Genomic DNA, 17,598 nt, shown 5'->3' with positions numbered 1-17,598 from the left:
TCCCCCACATTTCCAGTCTCCACCTCTTGCTGTGGGGATTCCACTTCGGCAGAGCTCATTGAGTCTCCATCACTTGGTCCATCACTCGAGCGCCCAAATAGTTCAGCTATCAATTGCCTCCAGCCCGCTTGGGCTCCGGCTTCTTCTGTCTCCCCTTTACACGCTTCCTGCCATACCATTGTTTCCACCTCCGCCCCCTTCTGCAGATCCCTTCACCACGTTTCCATTTTGGGTCTATGACATACCTTCCAACCCATCGCAATCCTTCTCTTTGCCAGGACATACGCTACATCTTTCAATTTGCTTACATGTTTCAGCTTACGCGGCCTGGGGAACCCCACTACCAAACAGGGCCACGCAGTATCCACCTTTATGCAGATCCCCTTTTCTTCCAATTTCTGTGCTATTTCTCCCTAGTATCTCTCTATCAGTGGGCATGCCCAGAACATATGCACCATTCCCGCGTTTTCCTCATTTCCTCATTACATTTTGGACACACTTGGCATCCAGCGTTTTTGAATTTAGCTATCTTTTTTGGCATCAGGTATGCCCTGTGGGTTATATACAACTGTATCTGCTGCAGTCTAGCATTTCTCAATACTTTTTTGTGATATCCTTGCACTCTCTCCCACATCCCATCACTCATCGGGGCCCCTACTTCCTCTTCCCAGTCCAGTCTAAGTTGCACCACCTCCCTGCTCACTCAGGATATTATCATTTCATACACTCTAGACGTTTCGTGTCATCCTTCCGCTACGTCATATATCATGTCCAAAGCAGTGTCCTGTTCCTCCGCCAGTTCCACCTCAGACCAGGTATCTTTAATTTGTCGCACTACTGATATGTGATATATTGCCCCGCACTCAACCCCATCAGTTCCACCAGCTCCTCAAATTCCAGTACCTTCCCCTCCTGCCACACATCTCCCATCACTGCTATCCCCACCGGTTCCCAATGCATCCTAATCATTAGCCTCAGTTGCTTTTCTTTTCCTACCACTGTGACCAGTGGGATCTGTGGGGAGCACAGGGACGGCTTGTCCATTAATCGGCATGCCCTTTGCCACATCCCCCACCCAAGACCCAACTTCCCCGGGCGACCACCCAATTCCGATTTGGGCAACCATATAATTTCTCTCAGAAAGTATGGGGCGCAGTCCCTCTGAAGCAACCTGTGTTCTAAGGTAGGCTCCTCAGAGAGCCATCTGGCTACATATTGTAATTGGCTCGCTACATAATAAACTTCCCAGTTTGGTATCTTAATGCCTCCTTTCCCGTATGGATTTTGTAGTTTCCACAGGGCTACCCTGTTCCTCATCCCATGCCATAGAAATTCCCTACACATACCAGCCAGCCTGACAAAAAATGTCCTGGGTATTGAGTATGGGATGTTCGCAAAGCAGTGCAACAATCTAGGCAACCCAACCATCTTGAGCATCGCCCCTCGTCCCATCATCGCCAAGGGGAGTTTCTTCCAAAATGTCATACTACTCTCCAATTTCTCAACTGCTCTATCCGTGTTATACCTATGTTCAGCTTCTACCGTATGGTATACGTCTACCCCAAGATATCTGAATGTTGTAACCTCCCATGGTATCTGCAGGATCGGGAGATTCTCTAACGCAAGCCTTCTATACCTGCCCAACGGGAACACGCAGGATTTACTGGGGTTCACAGCTATGCCTGAAAGTTCAGCAAACCTCTCCATCACTTCCAGTATATATTGGAGGTTCTCTTCTGGGTAGCGCAGGTACAGTAACATGTCATCTGCATATAATGAAATGAGATGTGGTGTCTCTCTGATGACTATTGCATCATATTGCTGCCTTAAATAAATTGCCTGGGGTTATAAGGATAAAATATACAGCATAGGGGACCATGGGCAACCCTGTCTGGTGCCTCTGCTGAGTTGCCATCTTTCAGAAACCACAGCTCCTGTGTTCACTCTGGCTACTGGCGTACTGTACAACAGTTCGACCCATTTAAGATATCCCGGTCCCATACCATAATTGGCCAGGGCCGCCATTAACCAAGGCCATTTGACCGAGTCAAATGCCTTGATCGCGTCCAATGATACTATCGCCATCTCGCCTTCATCCCCATTAGCATGTTCAACCACTTGGTGGAGTCGCCTAAGATTATTTGAGATGTTCCTGTTTGGGACATATCCTGTCTGGTCGGGGTGTATTAATTTACTGATGACCTTCTGTTCGCCAAGACCGCTGTTAGAATCTTACTGTCTTGGTTCAACATCGACAGCAGCCTATAAGAGCCACAGTCGCTACCAGGCTTATTGGGCTTGGGGAGTGGTATAATGATCGCTTCTCGTAAGGATTCTGGTAATTTCCCAGCTTCATATGTTTCGTTGAGCATCTCCAGCAATGGAGGGAGTACCTCTGTTTTATATGCCTTGTAAAATTTGCTTGGGAGTCCCTCCGTTCCCGGGGTTTTGCATGTGGGCAGCTGCCCTACTACTCCCTCTAGTTCGTCGAGGGTGATCAGGGCATCTAGCTCCTCCCTCTCCTCTGCACTAATCCGGGGTAATCCAATATCTTCCAACGTGTTCCTTATCTCCTCCCTATTACTTCCTGTCTCATCCCTGTACAGCCGTCTATAATATTCTGCAAATTCCTGATTAACCCCCTCTTGCGCATCCACTGTGCCGCCGTCTTCTCTCACTATCGTTCTGATTGGAGGCCTAGGGGTTTCATTTTTATAGAGCCATGCCAAGACTCTCCCTCGTTTGTCCACTTCTGCGTGTTGCCTCTCTATATATTTCTTATAATTTAGGCTGCATAATCTTTCCCAGTATACTGCACATTTCTGCTGTAGGCTGAGTGCCATTTCTGCATCTTCCTTAGTGTTACCACTCCGTTCCAATACCCTTTCTAGCTCTTTTTCAGCGTCCTGCAACTCGGCCAGGATCCCATTCTGCAGCCCCCTGGACTTGGCTATGGCAATTCCCCTCACTACTACTTTAAAGGCTTCGCAGAGTGTGCCCGCTGTCTTAACACTGCCAGTATCTATTTCAAAATAACTTATTATTTCTTTGTGCATGTCTTCCCTAAATACATTGTCTCTAAGTGTCTCTGCCCGCAAGCGCTATGTGGGTATTCTTCCCCTCGGGGGCCGGTACTGCCACACTACCATCAGTGGCGAGTGGTCTGAGAGGACTCTTGCTTTGTATTCCGCCTGCGGTATTTCAATCATGAATTCGTGTGTGACAAACACATAGTCTAATCTAGTTTACAGGCCCTGTGGGGCTGCATATTATGAATATTGCCTATCCTGCGGATGGCGTGCCCTCCATTCATCGACCAGCCCGAAATCTGCCAACAGTGACTGCAGCGCCTTTGCAGCCGGAGGGGGTCTGTCCACTTTGGTATCTGATCTATCTATTGTGGGGTTTAGCACACAATTAAAGTCACCCCCCCACAGCACAGCCAGCCCCCCCACACTCACACTGAGTTTACCATATAGGGTCCTAAAGTACAAAGTCGTATCCTGATTCGGAACATAAGTGTTTACAATACAGATCTCTCTATTTTCCACCAGCCCTCTCATAACCACCATCCTGCCGTCTGTCTCTGCTGCAGAATGCAGCAGCTGGAACGGGACATGTGGGGCTACCAATGTGATTACCCCTCTTGCATAGGCTGAGTATGCCGCTCCTACCACCGTCCCCTTCCACTTCTTCCGTATCACTTCCAATTTTGCTTGCGTTGAATGAGTTTCTTGTAACAAGGCTATGTCCACTCTCTGCCTGCGCAGGTACATCATAACCTTGTTTCTTTTCAAATAGCTGTTGAGCCCCCTCACATTCCAAGTGACTATCTTAAGGTCTCCCATGAGTCATATCATTATCCCGGAGTGTAGGCCCCCTCCCCAACTACAACAAACCACAGCACACAGTCCCTTCCCTCCCCCCTCTCCCTCCTACCCCAATCCCAACAACTGCCCAGCTCCATCCCTGGATCTCAGGCGTCCCCGCGTTTGGTCCCACCTTGGAATCCCAAGCTAAGAACCCAGCAGGGTGTCACTGCACTCAGTGACCTAACAAAACTCTAAATGGGGATATAAAGACTAGCTCCCAGAGGCTCCCTTACCAAGCAATAGTCTCAGTGCTCACGGATCATGTTTCCTTCCAACCTATGCATGCCCGCCTTCAAGCTGCGTCAATGACTATAATCAAGTCCCATAGTCTTAAGTCCCGAAACCTTCAGGTGCTCCCTCTATACATCTCTTCCTCCTCCATTTCCCTCCTGGATGTCCAACTCCTGGGGGCAGCTTTGCATGTCGAGCCATCCCATGGTGTCTTCCGGAGTATCGAAGAACAAGGTTCTGTTTTTATGAAAAACGTTCAGCTTCGCCGGGTAAAGCAACATGTACTTATGGCCCGCTTCTCGCAATCTCCTCTTGACAGACCCAAAGTTCATACGGCTCCGTTGCACCTGCAGGGTGTAATCCGGGTAGGCAGTTGTGTTCGCTGCCCCTCGTTGTATTGTTCCGCCCTTGCAGAAGTGTTCAAGCATTCTTTCTCGATCCCGATAGTTAAGGATCTTGGCGATCATTGGCCTAGGTGGATTACCCGGTGGCGGCCTCCTCGTTAGGGCTATATGCGCCCTTTCCACTGCAAATCCCTGGGACAAGGCTCCCCCATTGATCTCCTGCATCAACATAGTCTCAATAAACTCTGTAGGGTTTGGACCTTCAGCTCCCTCAGGCAATCCAACGTTACGGATATTATTCCTCCGGGCATGTCCTTCCGCCTCCTCCGCCCTGCTTTCCAGATTGCCCACACGTTGCACCAGGGCATGGAGCACCAATTTGTGCGTAGCACAGTCCGCTGCGGTCGGGCCCACCTCTTTCTCAAGGTTCTCTGTGCGCTCCGCCAGTGTCCTGACATCTTGCCTAAGAAGGTTCACTTCCTCCTGCACCGGCCCAACCTTGAGCTCCAGCGCTGTTTTCAATTCCGTCACAGCCAGTTCAAGCTTGGTCTCCCAAGCCACCTTCAAATCGTCAATCGCTGCAAGGACCTCCTGGTTCGTACCCATAGCAGCCATACCCCCGGCTAGTGCTTTGTCTTTGCTCCTGGCTCCTTCCCGGCCAGGCGGTGTCCTGGCATTTTGTCTAGTGTAGGCTGTTTGCCCTTCAGTCTCGGAGGCTTGTTGGACATTTTGCTGCGGCAGGATTTGTGGGTGAGCCCCCTCACTTAGGTTCCCAGCCCTGTTGGGGGCAGACTTCTGTTAGCGCTTGAGCTCAGGGGGAGTCGCCTGAATGACGTCCCAGCACTATTTCTTAGCCACAGGAATGGGTTGTGCTCTCCCACGTGATCATATAGGTCCCCTCTTTGACTATGCTAGGCCTAGGTTGCATCAGCTGTGTGCTCCTCTCGTTACCCACACCTCCCTGCCCACAGCACTGTGGGCATATGTTGTTATTTGTGGTGCTGGACCTCAAGGATCAGGCCATGCCCCTTGTCACCACAACAGCCTTCATTATCTGAGGCTCACCGCCTCATGGGCTCATCTGCAATCCCCTGTGCTCACACTCCTGCCACGATGTGGGGGAGTGCACAATGTACTGTAGTGTCGCCAGTATAGTTTGCCTGAGGGAGTGCCAGTAATATGCAGCTTCTATAGTCCACCTCACGGACCCACTAATGGACGTCTGAATGCAGCTCGTCCTAGCTGTTACATGCCTGCATGCATTTATTCCATTTGGTGCTCCTCTGTTGACATTTGCCTCTGCAGCTTCGTACAGCCGAATCACCCCGCCCTCCTACTCACGATGTGGGGCACTATAGCCACTCCGTGGTCCAACTGCTTAATCTCGCCCCACACGCAAACTCCACACCATCCAGCTGGGCTGATGCCCGTCACGGTCCATTACGCCACCCGAACTCCAGTACATGGGCTGGAGAGAGCCCGTGAGCGGGCACTTCAATCCCAGCGCTGCAGTCCTGGCTCCCAGCGGTCCGCATGGGGTCAGAGCCTGTCTCTCCCTCTCACCCGCCAGATGATTCAAAACGCTTCTACTCTTCGGACCGCGGGGTCTGCTTTGTTCTCCACGACTCTTCCTCGTGCTGTCTCCAGGGCTTTTTCACCTCACTCAGTGCTGACCGGGGCACATGTGCGCATCGGTGGCATGCCACAGGGTGCACGTTCACCAGGCTCTGCTTGACCTACAGTCAATCACACAGTAGGTGCCCCGTCCATCTGACCATTTTTCCTTCTTTGTCTCGGGAGGTCGCCATTTTAATTCTTCAGGTCTTCGTCTCCCCAGAATTTCATTCCCCTCTATCTGCTGCCTCCAAAGTCATGCAGGATCCAGAGTGACAACGAGTGTTCCATATGTATTCATAAGCTGATGCTTATGTTTCCTTGCTCGCCAGGCCAGTGCAACTGCACTTTTTTGTCGGATGATTGTAGAATCCCTAGGAGTCCCACCAAGAGCATGTCTATTCACATGGCCGTGCAGCCACGCCCCCCCAACCTAGAAATAGTTTGGTGTTGGCCTTCTTCCCCCTGCTAAATTCAAAAGGGAACACCCCAGTTATGCTGTGTGGTGTGAACCTATGAGCCACAACCATCCTCTTCACAATTTCCTTCTAAACTCTCCCATTGGACAATGCCCACCTAATCGCTTCCTTTATCACTCTATTGTACCTCTCAACAGTCCCGTCAGTCTGGGGGAGATATATGGCACTGGTTTTATGTGTAATGGATCTCTCCCTCAGCTACTCTTTCATTTCCCTTGATCAAAATTGTGACTTATTATCCGTCAATATTTCTTCTGGGTAACCCTCATGACCACACAGCTCTTCCAAGAAATCAATCACTCTTTCAGTTGTTACATTCAGGGTCATCATCAACCCTGCCCATCTAGTCAACACATCAATAACAACAATGAAAAAGGTCTGACAACCCTCACTACGCACAGGTTCCAGCACAGCAATAGCAATTTCTTTCCAAGGTCTCTCAGGTATGTCTGACAAAGCCATAGGGTACTTCTCACTCACACACCCTTTATCGCAGTTAGTACAAAGGATACAGTTTCTGGTGCTTCTTTCAATCGGTACTTCACATCCCGGCCAGAGCCATAGGATACTTCTCACTCACACACCCTTTATCACAGTTAGTACAAAGGATACAGTGTCTGGTGCTTCTTTCAATCGGTACTTCACATCTCGGCCAGAGCCATAGGATACTTCTCACTCACACACCCTTTATCACAGTTAATACAAAGCATACAGTTTCTGATGATTCTTTCAATCGGTATGTCACATCCCAGCCACCAATAGGTATTCCTTATTCTGTGTTTTGTTTTCACAATTCCTTGATGACCTTCATGTCCCAGATATATTGCCTTCTCCCTGATTCCCTCAGGTGGTATCAACATATCTCCTCTCATCAGACAGCCACCTTGAGTACATAGTTCATCTCTCACATTCCAGAAGCCTTCTACTCCTGCTTCTCGCATTTTTTTCTCCAATCAATTCACCTTCCTCTAGGCCTTTGACAACCAGCATAATTTTAACATCCTTAGCCATTTCTTCACACCACTCTTGCTTGGATATTGAGGATTCATATATTTCAGAAATCAACTCCTGTTCATCCTCATCATCCTTAGAGTCCTCATTGTTTGTCATTCTTGACAGGCAGTCTGCTGCATAGTTTCTCACTCCCGGAATATATGTTATTGTAAATTCAAATTCTTGTAACCTGGATACCCATCTTTTGATCCTGCCCGATACTTTGTCTAGGCCCTTAGTTGAGAATACTTCAACCAGCAGTTTGTGATCTGTATGTAGTTCAAATTTGATTCCCCACACAAAGCTTCTAAACTTGTCTGCAGACCACCTCATGGCAAGAGCTTCTTTTTCTTTTGTTGCATATGTCTTTTCTGCTCCTTTTAGTAAACGCGATGCAAATGCTATTATGTACTCTTTCCCTTCATGAATATGTGTCAAAAAAGCTCCTAATACTACATTGCTTGCATCTGTTGTGATCACTGTACGTCTCCTGCGCTCATCATTTCTTAATGCTGGTGCCGTCATCAAAGCATTTTTTACGTACTGAAATTCATTCTCACATCCTTCATCCCAAGTGAATTTCTTGTTTATTTTCATCATACTCCTCAAAGTAACTGTGTGATCCGCAAATCCTCCTATAAACTTACAGTAATATACGGCCATACCTAAAAATGTCCTGACCTGTTCCTTGCAGGTCAGTGTGAACATGGGCCTCATCACGAGTTGGGCGGTAACGCGGCGCTATTAGCGCCGGCGTTAATAGCCCTACCGCCAAACACCCCGGCGCTAATAGCACCAGATCACGGGTTTGGCGGAATGGGTATTGCCCATTCCCCACTGAGCCCATTCGGGAATTCCCCATTCCCCATTGGGCTCAATGGGGAATTTTCACGCTCTTACCGCCGGCAGATTTCCCGCCGGCGGTAATAGCATGAAATTTCGGCGGATTTCTGGGAAATCTGCCAAACCCGTGATTTGGTGGACCCTTAAATGCGCCAGTAATAGCGCTATTGCCGCATTTAAGGGTTACCGCCAAACTCGTGATGAGGCCCCATGTGTTCTATTGCACTTGCTAGATCCTTCTTTGGTGTGAGTTCTTCGTTCAATATTACATGTCCCAAGTATTCAATTTCCTTCTAATTGATCTTAGATTTTTCTCCAATGAGTGTCATTCCTACATCATGCAATTTCTTAAACACCCTCTCCTATCTTCTGTTATGTTTTTCCTCTTTGTTGGCGTATATTAAGATATTATCTTGGAAAAAAATGAGGCCTTCCTCTCCATCACAAATGCAATACATTATTTTTTTAAATACCCAGGCCACCAATATTAGATCAAATGGCATTCTGCAGTACTGGAACAGGCCCTGTGGTGTGATGAATGCAGTCAAATGCCTTGACTCTTTATGAAGTTTCACTTGATGGTAGGCAGCAGTAAGATCAAGTGTCAAAATTGTTTCTGTAGAGCCCATTGTCGAAATCAACTCTTGAATATTAGATAAAGGGTGTCAGGAATTACACACTTATTTCATTCTCTTAAGTCAATACACACCCTTACCTTTCCTGAACTCTTTCTCACCAGTACTAATAGGGACACCCATTCCGATGCTTCAATCCTTTCGATTGTTCCTTGTTCTTCTAATTTACTTAGTTCCAACTTCACCTCATCTCTCATGGATATCGGAACACCTCGTAGTTTCTGTTGCACCGGTTTGCACCCTGGTTTCAGAACAATGCGATGCGTGAATCCTTTCACAAAGCCAATCTCATCTCTACATATTTCAGTTTGTATTTTTCATTTGTTAATTTCTGGGGATTCAATTAGGAAAACTGATTTTGCTACATTCAGATCTAGGTGCACTTTAAGTAACCTCTGATGTGTCCAGCTAAGTAACAGAGATGATCCTTTCTTTGAGACGTATATGCGTCCTTCAGCCCATCTGTCTTTGAACCCCAACATTGCCTCAAACCATCCAATTAGGTCGATGTTGAGCCACCATAGGCTCTTGCCTTAATGTCAACTTCAGGTAAATGCTCTGGTCCAAATTTTCTCCACACTCCTTCTGGAATGAGTGTGTATTTGGCTACTGAATCTACCATCATAATTATTGGGTTCCCATTTACTATAATGGTGGTCTCTGGGTACCTCCTACTGCTGACACACATTCTTCCCCTTCATCACTATCCTCATTTCCAATCAATTCATGTTAGTGCCTTTAGTTCTGGTGTCCTTTACCATTACAGTTTCTGCATATTATTCTTAGAGCAGCACAATTTGGGCTATTGGGCCAGTGGGATGGACTATCACATCTGTTGCATGTTCTTGATGTAGTCCGTCCCCTTCCTCGTTGTCCACTTCGACCACGTTGAAATTCTGTGCTGTGACTTTGACCCCTCTCTCTTTTCATTGTTTCTCTACTATCCCCGTTCTCCCAGTTATACCCGTTGAATCTGGGTTCTCTATTATCGGCGTTTCTTCTCCTTTTCATGTTCTGATTACTTACACTCACAATCGCTTCTTCATTGGATGATTACAGTGTATTCATCAAAAATCTAGTTTTAACTGTAACCTCCATTACTCTGCTTTCTAAAGTCTTCACACACTTCTCAGTGTGTTCAACCTGCTTGGCCATTTGTAGGACCATCTCTAAAGATGAGTCATCCTCGGTCCACAGTTTCTCTCGTACTTTGCTACTAATGCATTGTAGCATAAATTGGTCTCTCGATCTTTCTTCCAATTGTTGATTGAATGTACATGTCTTGGCCAACTTCCTAAGGGCCGTGATGTATTGTTCAACACTTTCCCCTCCGTCTGCATTCTCTTCCCAAACTTATATTGTTCTAAAATTGTACTTAGATTTTTCTCATACTGTTTGTTCATCTTTAGCATTGATTTCTCATATTCATTCATATCCCCACACTCAACAAACATCAGATCAGGCATATCTTCACATTTCTCCTGAACTGCTGGCCCTAAACAATGTAAAAATAATTATATTTTTCTTGCCACACTGTAATTTGTGCCACATACTACATTGGCATAGTGCTCGAATGTTTTCAGCCATCTTTTCAATGATACTGTAGGTTCACTGACTTCAGGTAAGACATTGCATTTGGAGGGACACTGTGCATAGACATGTCTCCTGCTCCCGTTTGGTTGGTCGTTATGGTGTAATTATGGTGGCAGAGGTGTACCTAGATGCTAGGTTATATGTGTTTTTTTTATTGAGTTTCTTCACATGACCCTGATGTGCTCTCTTGTATTTGCTTTGAAGTTTAGATGTGGATCCCTCTCTTTCTATGATTGATTGTTTCTAGCTTATCCTGTTTTTTTTCATCAAACAAGGACATTACAGAAGTGAGATGATGAAGAGGATCCTTTCACTATGCAGATGCAATTACTGTGCCTGGCCCGTCAAAACGGCTGCACCTTGCGTGAGTAATCTCACATTATGGGGTCATTTCTTTAATATTGCCCAACGGCCAGAGCGGCGCAATGGTTTTCCCAAATTAGCGCAGCCCTTTGCATGCTGTGATGCAGATGTCACTTTTATTAGTGTTTTGCAGCGGATATGCGTTGGTGCCTCTCAACTGTGTGGTTCGGTTTCTGCTTGCTGACTTGTCGGAACATGTGGGGTGCATTTTAAGGCCCCAAACAGAAATCCTTTTCATCTGAATGGCAGGCATTTAAACCCTGCAACAAAAACGGCCTGACTGTTACTTTTGCCATTCACATGAATGGCAGGCATTTACACACTGCAACAAAAATGTTCTGGCTTTTATCTTTGACATGAATGGCAGGCATTTAAACACTGCAACAAAAACAGCCTGACTTTTGCTTTTGTTTCATGTAAAGTTAAAGTGCCATGTGTAAAGGGGCTTACCTATCATTATCAATGGGCAAGCAGCAGTTTGATTTACAAAAGAAGGAGGAATCAAAGAATCCTGTAACATGGAAAACAGGGTTTTTTTCTACATTGTTTGCAAATAAAAACGGCTTTATGGGGAAAATATCACTGCTCACAGAAAATGTCAGGAATGATGGGTGGACTGACCAAAGCAATATATATTTTGCCCACAAAAACTCCAGTGACCATTGGAAGATACACTTAGTCTTCAGGAAAAACCTTTTCTTGCTGAGGGCAAAACTTCACAAAGGAAAGCCCTGCTTCCAGCTGAATGTCACATCTCACATCTAATAACCCGCAATAAAATGTGGTCCTGCTTAAGGGCGTCAGAATTCAGTATCCTCCAGACCTACTGACTAGGGAAGCAAGGACTTCAAAAGAAAGCCATCCTTGGCTGGAGCATGTCTGAAAGGTGTGAATCCTTGTTGCACCCACTTCAAAGAGACTCATAAAAACCTCTGGTCATAGGCTGACCCAGGGGGGCAGATGGCAGTGGTGGATGAAGCAGACCTCCCCTTTGCTGCACAGGAAGGCTCACAATTAATTTAAAAGACTATTTTCATTTTAGGGATTTTGCGCAGCAACCATCCTGTGGATTGATTTCTTTTTTACACCATTTTTCATGTAATTTCCAGGCGGATTTGAGTGTATAAAATGCATCTACCTGTGACTCTGGGAACTGTAATGGCCAGTTAGACTGGGTTTCTGGCTGATCTGAACATGTTACAAATGTGATAGTTGGTGAAAAGGTGGAAAATGAAATTAGGAATATGGTTGATAACTACATATTCATAACTGTTGTACATTTTATGAAAACCACAAAAATGTGACACATAGCCATGCTACATCATGCGGATTTGGCGGTCACCTTATCTAATTCCCCATGATCAGCTAAAACAGAAAATATATTTAGTATGGCGGTTGCTAGTACAATTATGAAGTTGTGATACATAACTAGTTTTTGCCAAAAAGTTGAAAGGAGAACAAAGGATGATGACAAATGGAAAAAAAATAGATGTTGCTCCAAACCCCTAAAGCAATCCTGACTGGGGGCAGACAGAGAGGGTAACTGTCCAGTCCTAACGGCAAGGATGATTGCAGGGTATTTCCCCTGGATTGTAAAATAGATGATGTTGTTTGTGCTATGTACGGGGGACTGCAATAGGACAGGAGACACACAAAAACCGGGGAAGACAGAAAAAAGAAGGACAGAGAGTAGGATGCTGAAACTTACCTTATTTGAGAGTGGAGTGACCAGACCCGTACCCTATCTTTCCAGAGTGTTCTGAGATGCAGCTGGCTTTCCTGAACCTTAAACAAAGGCTTGCTTTGTAAGTAGTAATAACCCCCACCCTAAATTGCATAATCACTTCCTTCTTGTAGCAGTGCATCCAATATTCCCCATTGAAATTTCCCCATTGAAAACCCTATTTGCCAGTGCATTTCAGTCATCTCCCCCTTGAAGAATCTCTTGTTTTCCCGTGTATATTAGCAAATCTCCATTGAAAAAACCCTCATTTGTCTGTGTAAATCCTTAGTGTATTTTTGTAAGTAAATGAATTAATTCCCCCATTGAATTTCACGGGGTTGGGATTGGTGGAATTAGAAACCAGCAATCTTTTTCCCAGTGTTTTGTTAATTGTTATAGTTATAAAGTGTTGCCCAAAAGAATTAATCCCATTGTGACCTGACAAACTAATTTGTCCCTGTGTTTTAATTGGGCCCTGATAAACGAATTTCCATTTGCCACTGTATTTTCTTTTTGCATCTATCACCCTGAACCAAAACCGATATGCCTTGTGTGAGCTACCCCCTTTCCCAGAGCCTACCTGTCATGTGCAGCCTCATTAAAAATCAAATCCCATTTGCATTTTCTTTTCCATTGAAATTAAGCTTGATATCCCAAAAAACAATTTTCCGTTTCTGTTCCTCTTTCCCTATTGTGTGGTCAAACCGATTTTTCATTTGCATTTCCTTTCCACTGCCCATCTGTTGGATATTCCAAAAATCAATGTTCTCCTTGGGTGCTGATTAGTATTCCCTAAAAGCTCTGCTTGTTTTTCTAAACATAAGCAAGCAAATTCCCGGCTTTTCCGTCTCTTCCCATAGCAGTTGTGAGAAATAATAAAAAACATTCTTCCATTGGTGCGCGAAAAACAGATTTTCCCCTGCTTTGCTGACTCCCCATCTTGCTTCTGTGGGCACCACACCAAAACCGGTTTTCCCCCTGTATTCTTGCACCCTGTCACTGCCTTCCATTCAAATGAATCAAGTCCCATTGATGTTTGGGGGTTGAGTGTCGCAGTGGGGAGTGCTTAACCCTAATGCTATCATTGTGTGGTAAATTGTTCTTTTTCTGTTCTGCCATTAAAAAAAGGTAGTACTATCACAGTATATCTTAACGTGGTTGCCTTCTAGAAGTATTTCTATTTGTATTGCCACAACATTGGTGGCTGTTTTAATTGGTTGTTTTCCTTTGACATTAAATAATAAATTAATAAATATCTTATTGATACACACCGGCCTGGTTCCTAGCCCATTGTAACATGAGGCGTTTGTGGAGGTTGGGTGCAAGATGGGTTGGATGCCTACTGAAAAATAATCCGTAGTATACTAAAAAAGCGTTTTATCATGCGCCATATTCATTTCAGGGGAAGGAGTTCCCTGGCTTGCATGTGCTGTGTAATAAACCATGACAAAGTGGGTGCTCGTCCGGGATTGAGAAAAGTGTTTTCACCTGTGGCAGTGCAGCACAGCAGACTAGCCCATTGAAGGTATTGTTACATTTAGTGGATAGAAAGCTGGGTTGCATCATAAAGGCGCCATCCAAAATCGTGTACCCAGGGTTTCTGGGCTGTGTGTGTGTAAATAAAATATTGTGAATACAAACTAAGCAGGAGCAGGGTTGAGATTGTGTTCTTGCATATATAACCTACCAGGTGCAAAACACATTTTACAATGAGCACAGTGGAAATTAATATGGCTAGGAAGCACCTTCTATGCCATGGGTAGAACAGGAACTTGAAGCATGGTAATCTAGAATGATGCAAGAGGTTACTTCCATAAATATGGATCTGTGACAGGATACTGGCCTGCTACATCAAGCCCTGACAGATTTTAATATAACGCAGACCACCAGAGATGAGCAAACTAAAATGGTGCAGCTCACTGCATATATGTACTGCCACATGATGATCATGGAAGAAAGGTACCAGGAGAGTGTAGCCTCTCTGCAAAATAAATCAGAACTTTTTGATCAAACGCAGAGAGAGTTAAGGCAAGCAGAGGAGAAAGTGCTACAGAGCCAACATTCTGAGTTCAAATTAGGAGACATCATTCAGCAGCTGAAAGATGAGATAGCGGCACAGCAACAAATGAAATCAGAGCGAGAGTCTCAATTTTCTGCACTGAGAGAAGAGTGCCAGAAAACCTGAGAGAGAGTCAACTAAAATTGAGTCAACAAGTTGCACATGATAGAGCCTGCTTAGAGGACATGTGTGCTTTTCACAATCAGATTAAGCAATTGAAAGATGAGAGTAGCCAGTTTATTATTAAGGAGGTCAATTCCCAAGCGGAATTTGACCAGGAGCACCAGAAGTTGAGTGCTGTAAAACGGTAGAGAAATCACCTTAGTGAACAGAATAGCACACTGCTTGAGGAAAAAGATGCCCTGTGCCAGGAAGTGTGCCAGTTAAAGACAGACCTAGAGAAAAGTGGGTCATGTTTTCAGGAAATTACTAACATAAGTGTAGAAAATGAAAAATTAATGGGACATGTAAGGGAAGTAGAATTGGATTTAGAGCAGGCAACAAAGATGAAAAGTGCACAAAGTGGGGAGATCAGTCTCCTACAAAAGAAGAGGTCTGAGTACTTCCAGATAATACAAGATTCACAAAAAGAAAATGAGTCCCTTTTGTGAGGAACACAAGGTACTGCATGGCCAAGTATTAGCATAAAGCCCTCAAAGCTCAGGCCTCTATCTACCACCAAAGGATAGGGGCTGAGAAAGATAAAGCATAGAGATTGGAGAATGAAATAGCTATATTCAATCAGGCCTTGCGAAATCCCGAACAGTTAGGGAACGTAAGTGCAACCCCTGACCATGGTGGTAGGCCCTATTTACTAGGGGATTCAAGCCAACTCACCACATTATATGCGCAAGCCGCTTTAAATTTCATGTCTATCAGTTCACAAGAACCGGAAACAATGAGGCAGCTAGACTCAATTAGGCCTACTATAACTGGGCCGGAAAGCCGGTCCCTAGCAGTTATATATGGACGTGCATTGTTAATTAGGTTTAAAGATATCTTGGCAAATATCTCTGACCACGAGGACTCCTATGATGAGAAGATCAGGGAGTTAGAATGGCAAAAACACAGGTTACAAAGGAACCATATGGTACACTTTGCAAATAAAGAAGAATCAGACTTCAGGCCTCAAAAGAGCATCTTGAAAACCTCCACCCATTCAGGGAGGTGGGGTGAGTTCTCCAACACACTCGGAAGAAGGGAGGCGCAAGATGAGTATTCCCCTGTGCGAAAGGGGGAACCCAAGGGAAGTGACCCAGAGAGCCCACATTGTCACAGGGGAGAAGAAACCGGACCCCGTCATTCTGAGAGGGATTCCCAGTCTCAAAGAATCAGGGAGTGCGTAGAAGACAGGGAGTAGAGCACAAATAGTAGCAGCTCTGGTCTGAGGGCGAATGGACTCGGGTGCAGCGGAAAAAGAAGGCTGCCAAACAAAAGAGAACTCTTGTAAACGACCCAATTCAGCAAATAAAAGCCATCAGAAGCTTCATGACTCCCTACCACAAAAATGGCAAGTACTCAGTGTGGGAGCATCTAGAGTTGTATGACCAGATGATGACGGACTATAATTCCATGGAGTTTGTCAAGTGGACATTCTTCCTGGAATACTCCAGCTTCTTTGCTGCGCTGGAGGATCCAAATCATTTAAGATGGTCTACTTACAAGGCGGGCATCTTGAAACACTCCTCTGTGCATAGAAACCTTCAGGAGGATCACAAGGCGGCCTACAACATGCAGTGCGGAGAGGATAAGGCACCCAGGGAGTTTGTGCAAGAATTGAAGTGGGCATTTACCCAGAGCTCTAGATGCGTGCGCACAAATAGTAGGGAGTTTATCAATACTTATTTTCATGCCCTCCCTAAGTACATCATGACACAACTGGTTAGGGACTTCCATGATCAAATGACCCTGGATTGGGTAATAGAAATCTGGATCCAAAAACCAGTGGAAAACCAAAAATACTCAAAAAAATCAAACCAAACCAACCAACACACCTGCGGCTGCCAAGGTGGCGGAGGTGAAGAATACTTCCATTTCGGACCTACAAATGGGGGGGCCTAAAAATACTCCTCTCTCTGATAAACCAAATGAGAGGCAGAGGAGACCCTTTGATCAGTCCCAACCGGGTGGTAGCCAGGCATGGTATCCCACAAATGCATCACCTGACTCTGCCACCTACATAAGCACAAGATACAAGGGTAATAGACCCATCTTCAGGTATGTATGGACTCGCCCGGCACAAGCGGGGGGTCCAATCAGGTAAGTAAGCCCTGGGAAATGTCCCTCCAAATTTCCCACAAAACGTCCCTCCAAACTTCCCTCAGGAAGCAATAAAAATTTCACCGTCACACTTAAGTTTCTTCCCCAGGTACCCTCCAAACCCTAACTTCCAGAATAATCCTCCTCTCTCTCCCTGCTTTCATGATTCTAGACCCCCAAATCAGGGAGAAGGGACACCAAGGATGGAGGGCTACCAGGAAACCCTCAATACCCAAGCTACTCTGGGGGAAGGGACAGCTACCCTTCCTGGGAGCAGCAAAGGTATGACTCTAGACCCCATACCAACCGGAGAGGATGTCCCAACTGGAGCGCCAGGACCAAAGTCTGACCCAAAACCTGAGTCGCATGTTGAGGGCTCAGCAGAATCCGCAAATGAACATGGCTGCCCAGAACAGCTCAAACTCAGGGTCTGGTGCCCCGGAGCAATGACGGGGAGAACACCTTGATAACCAACAGGTTCTAGAGGAGGAGGTCCAGGGCAAGGGGGAAGCTTCCTTCCTTACCCGAGAAAACCCCCTAGAAACCTCTGAACCTGAACCCAAATCTCCTACCCCAAAAAGCTGCAACCT

At 45.7% G+C, this 17,598-nt stretch overlaps 1 long non-coding RNA gene across 2 annotated transcripts in view; it reads left to right on the top strand.

Annotated features, from left to right (window-relative positions):
- LOC138569657 (uncharacterized) overlaps positions 1 to 17,598 on the top strand; it is a 1,296,145-nt gene that overhangs the window by 1,241,447 nt on the left and 37,100 nt on the right. For both annotated transcript variants that reach the window (XR_011303296.1, XR_011303294.1), the window contains one exon: positions 10,880 to 10,968. This is a non-coding gene — a long non-coding RNA (uncharacterized lncRNA). The remainder of the gene's footprint in view (positions 1 to 10,879; positions 10,969 to 17,598) is intronic.

The sequence above is a fragment of the Ambystoma mexicanum genome, chromosome 2q (genome assembly GCF_040938575.1).
Source record: "Ambystoma mexicanum isolate Mex_15411 chromosome 2q, UKY_AmexF1_1, whole genome shotgun sequence".
Classification (NCBI taxonomy): domain Eukaryota; kingdom Metazoa; phylum Chordata; class Amphibia; order Caudata; family Ambystomatidae; genus Ambystoma; species Ambystoma mexicanum.
The sequence above is the reverse complement of the archived record's forward strand: the minus strand, read 5'-3'. Positions and strand labels throughout refer to the sequence as shown.